Genomic DNA, 5,373 nt, shown 5'->3' on the forward strand with positions numbered 1-5,373 from the left:
ATGCAGGGAGAGCTGTTAACAGCAATAATAAAACATTTATGCCAGGCGAGTGAACTGTACAAAAAATGCCCGCGGACCCCAGAGGGTTAAACACCACATCACTTTGAAAGACGAAACACCTTTTAAACAGAGATCCCGCCCGATTTGACAACACAAAAACTTTTTTTCAATCATGGTTAGTGGTTGCATGAAGCCATTTATTGTCAAACAACTGTGTTTCCTCTTTTTAAATCAAAATGAAGGGAGACCTACCCAAATGAACCTGATCAAAAGTTTACATACCCCTGTTCTTAATACTGTGTGTTGCCCCCTTTAACATCAATGACAGCTTGGAGTCTTTTGTGGTGGTTGTGGACAATGCTCTCTGATGGTAAAGCTGCCACAGAATATGTTTCAGACTTTATTTACATCAATTACAAAGAAATACAAACAGTATGGCACTTTATGGTAAATCTGCACGGAGTAGACAGTTCTCAAAAACTGAGTGACTGTGCAAGAAGGAGAAGAGTGAGGAAAGCCACCAAGACACCCAGACAACCCAGAAGAAGTTATAGGCTTACGTAGCTGTAATTGGAGAAATTATGCACAGTGCAAGCTTTGCATTTTGTATCACCAGTTATCCATCTTCATGATGAAGTGGTATAGAGGAGGACTTTCTTAAAAAGAAGACCTGAAAGTTTAGCTACAAATTGCCAAAAGGTACATCTGAGATGCAAGCCTGGATTTGATCTGTTTTGGTGAAAGAAAATCGTTCTCTGCTCTACTCCTCTATGAAGCTAAGAGTAGTGAAGCAAAATGCAAAGCTTGCACTGTGCACAATTTCTCCAATCACAGCCACATAATCCCATAACTTCTCCTGGGTTGTCTGGGTGTCTTGGTGGCTTTCCTCACTCTTCTACTTCTTGCACAGTCACTCAGTTTTTGAGAACTGTCTACTCCATGCAGATTTACTATAAAGTGTCATACTGCTTGTATTTCTTTGTAATTAATGTAAATAATGTCCAAGATATATTCAGTGGCAGCGTTACCATCACAGAGCCTTGTCCAAATCTACCACAAAAGCTGTCATTGATGTTAAAGGGGGCAACACACAGTATTAAGAACAGGGGTATGCAAACTTTTGATCAGGTTCATTTGGGTAGTTCTCTTGTCATTTTGATTTAAAAAGAGTAAACCTGGTTGTTTGACAATAAATGGCTTCACCCAACTACCAGTGGCGGCGCCAAGGGGGGGCTTGGGGGGGGCTTAAGTCCCCCCAATAATGAGCCAAGCCCCCCCTCAGCCCCCCAATAATTCTGCCAATAATGTGAATAGCGACTGACATATTTGTGGATATCAACTCCAGTTTTGTGCTGAGAATGTCTCAATATTGCGTAACTGAGCAAAGTGATGAATGTGTGTGTTCAGTGATCCACAAATGCTGAATCACCTTTCACAAACAGAATTTTCAGTTTTGCAAATAAACATTTATTTGTAAAAACCCACACACAAGTTACAAATCAGAAATTTGTGTTTGTGGATCACAAAGCAGGTGTACAAATCAAAGGATATTTGTAAATCACCCTCTGTGCATTTGCAAGTATTAATGAGACAAATGTAACTCCATACTCCAAAAATTTAAGTTTCCTCAATATTTATTACGGCCACTCTTAAAACTTCACTTATCTTTATAATTTTATTACTGGTAAATTTTAGAATTGATTTAGATGAGATATACTTATTATCGCACAGGAATATATCACAATTATCTGGGAACTACTTTTTGCGCAGGAATTCATCAAGCACGTCGGCCGCAGCTGCATATTAACACAGAATATACAGAAGCTGTATATCGTTGTTCGGCAATCATTCTAAGTGATGTGTCTGTGCATTGATACCACATTTTAGAGGCGCACGGGTGACTAAAACATATACCTTGGTAGTTATAAAGCAATTTACTATATATTGTTCATTTCGACGACATTTTGTGGAGCCCCTTCAACTTTTATCCCAGCTCCCCCCTCAGCCCCCCCAACAAAAATTTCCTGGTGCCGCCACTGCCAACCACTAACCATGAGTGAAAAAAGTTTTTGTGTTGTCATTCAAATTCTCTTAAAAATGGCCAAAAAAGCAAAAATTCTGCTAGGGGATGTAAACTTTTGAGCATAACTGTATAAAACGGACAAAATGTAATATCCCCCCACCTTCTTTCTTTTTCTTCCTCCCTTCCCTTACCGCTCTATTTCCTTATTAGCATAGCATACATTAGACTCCATTGATGCTCTGTGTTGGTTTGCAAACAACCAATAAACTCAACAGAAGAAGAAGAGGTTATTGCATTTTAGCATGCCATCACAGTGGCGCTGGAGAGGCGGGAACTGTAGGCAGTGTACCTGAGTGGACAGGTATGTATTTCGCCTGCCAGTCAAGTAAAGTTACTGAATGTGAGCTCATGGTAGTTTTTTATTGAAGTGTTAAGAATATAATACGATATGGTGTCAGAAGTGGAGCTGCGGATTTAGTACTGCTATAACGGACCGATGCAGAAGGTGGCAGTAATACAACAATAACGATGCCGACTGCTGTTAAACACCATAGAAGAAGGAGCAGAAGCGGAGCTGCCTTGAGCCAGAAAGGTGTAACGCCTGGGTGGAGCATGGGGTTCCAGTGGAAATCACTTGAAGTATGGGGGTTTCAGCGGAAACCATTTTAAGCAAGTTGTTATGTGTCGGACGCAGTCGGAGCACCGGCCAGCGTTTGACAGTAGGACCCAGCATAAAGGAAACAGAGCACGGTTCAAAGGATAACAGAATTTAATAACATAACAGTGAGTGCTCCATTAATAACAAATAAGTGCGCGGTCTGGCGAGGTGGAAAAACGGTGCGCTCCCAGCAGCACAAACGGTCCGGAGCCAGAACAGTTCGGACCCAAGGACCCCGCCGACACCCCCCAGGTGGCCGCGACCAACCGAGTCTGTGAAAGAAGAAACCATAATGTGAGTCCACCACTCCACACACAGAGAGACCACTCAAAGGTGTACATAATCAGCAAACACTTCCTGGCTTAATCAACAATCAACTTCCCACCCTGCAGGCATGGAACACCCAGTTCAATTCTCCACTGCAGTGGAAGCTGATTAAACGACTAACATAACAGCTCAATATAATAAGGTGTGAGGGACACCACATCTACTGACTGTACTCATGTTAGTCACAAAACCTAAAGTACCTCAGGAAGTGTGCTGACGAGCGTGAGACCTCACCCCCTCCTCTTTCACAGACCATGGCATCAAACCTGGTACGGTCTCTGCGTCCATAAAGATGAGATGGTTCTCCAAACGTTGATCTCACCCGTCTGGTCACAAGGTCGAGTCTCTGGCAAATACACACTGTGTACTCCAGACTTAAATGCAACCATGCCCCAATCCATACAGATGCACCACAGCTGTGAGTCCTGACGAGCTGCACATGACCAGCCTCAGGTGATCAGGGTGAGGTCCTAATAACTCAGCCACACATCAGCCACTCAGTCCTGAACGCGCGCCACCTGGAAGGAAAAACAGAAGACAGAAACAAAAGCCAGCCAGGCACCCCAGCCACACAACACAAGTTATGTGATTTAAGTGTTGCCCAACAGGGTGCCGGTGGAAATTGGGCTACTGCTGGGCGAAGACGATGAAGAAGAGGAGGAAAACGTTGCCACGAACAGCGGGAGAAGAAGAAAACTAGAAGGGTGGAAATGAGAGTGGGGACTTTGAATGTTGGTAGTATGACTGGTAAAGGGAGAGAGCTGGCTGATATGATGGAGAGGAGAAAGGTAGACATATTGTGTGTGCAAGAGACCAAGTGGAAGGGAAGTAAGAGAAGGAGCATCGGCGGTGGGTACAAGTTGTTGTACCATGGTGAGGAGAGGAAGAGAAATGGTGTTGGGGTCATTTTAAAGGAAGAGTATGTTAAAAGTGTGTTGGAGGTTAAGCAAGTGTCTGACAGGGTGATGAGTGTGAAGTTGGAAATTGAAGGGGTGATGATAAATATCATCAGTGCATATGCCCCACAGGTAGGTTGTGAGATGAAGGAGAAAGAAGATTTCTGGAGTGTGTTAGATGAGGTGGTGGAGAGTGTGCCCAAGCATGAAAGAGTGGTGATAGGAGCAGACTTCAATGGGCATGTTGGTGAAGGGAACAGAGGTGATGAGGAAGTAATGGGTAGATATGGTATCAAGGATAGGAATGAGGAACGACAGATGGTAGTTGATTTTGCAAAAAGGATGGAAATGGCTGTGGTGAATACCTACTTTAAGAAAAGGGAGGAGCACAGGGTAACATATAAGAGTGGAGGAAGGTGCACACAGGTGGACTACATTCTTTATAGGAGATGCAAGCTAAAAGAAATCACAGACTGTAAGGTGGTAGCAGGAGAGAGTGTCACTAGACAGCATAGGATGGTTGTTTGTAGGATGACTTTAGAGGTAAAGAAGAAGAAGAGAGTGAGAGCTCAACAAAGGATCAGATGGTAGAAGCTGAAGGAGGAAGACTGTTGTGTGAAATTTAGCGAGCAGGTGAGAGAAGCACTAGTTGGAGGGGAAGCAATTTTGGACAACTGGAAAAGTACTGCAGATGTGGTGAGGGAGACAGCTAGGGCAGTACTGGGTATGACATCTGGACAGTGGAAGGAAGACAAGGAGACTTGGTGGTGGAATGAAGAGGTCCAGGAAAGCATAAGGAGAAAGAGGTTGGCGAAAACGTTTTGGGATAGTTGGAGAGATGAAGAAAGTAGACAGGAGTACAAGGAGATGCGGCGTAAGGCGAGAAGAGAAGTGGCAAAATCAAAGGAAAAGGCATATTGCGAGCTGTACAAGAAGTTGAATAGTAAGGAAGGAGAAAAGGACTGGCCGATTGGCCAGACAAAGGGACAGAGATGGAAAGGATGTGCAGCAGGTTAGGGTGGTAAAAGATGCACATGGTAATGTGCTGACAAGTGAGGAGTGTGTGCTGAGAAGGTGGAGGGAATATTTCGTAGAGTTGATGAATAAAGAAAATGAGAGAGAGAAAAGGCTGGATGATGTGGTGAGAGTAAATCAGGAAGTAAAAGAGATTATCAAGGAAGAAGTGAGGGCTGCTATGAAGAGGATGAAGAGTGGAAAGGCAGTTGGTCCAGATGACATTCCAGTGGAGGCATGGAAATGTCTAGGAGAGATGGGAGTAGAGTTTCTAACCAGATTGTTTAATAAAATCTTGGAAAGTGAGAGGATGCCTGAGGAGTGGAGACGAAGTGTGCTTGTTCCTATTTTCAAGAACAAGGGTGATGTGCAGAGCTGCAGTAACTACAGAGGCATAAAGCTGATCAGCCACAGCATGAAGTTATGGGAAAGAGTAGTAGAAGCTAGGCTTAGAA

The sequence above is a fragment of the Thalassophryne amazonica genome, chromosome 2, assembly GCF_902500255.1.
Source record: "Thalassophryne amazonica chromosome 2, fThaAma1.1, whole genome shotgun sequence".
Taxonomy (NCBI): domain Eukaryota; kingdom Metazoa; phylum Chordata; class Actinopteri; order Batrachoidiformes; family Batrachoididae; genus Thalassophryne; species Thalassophryne amazonica.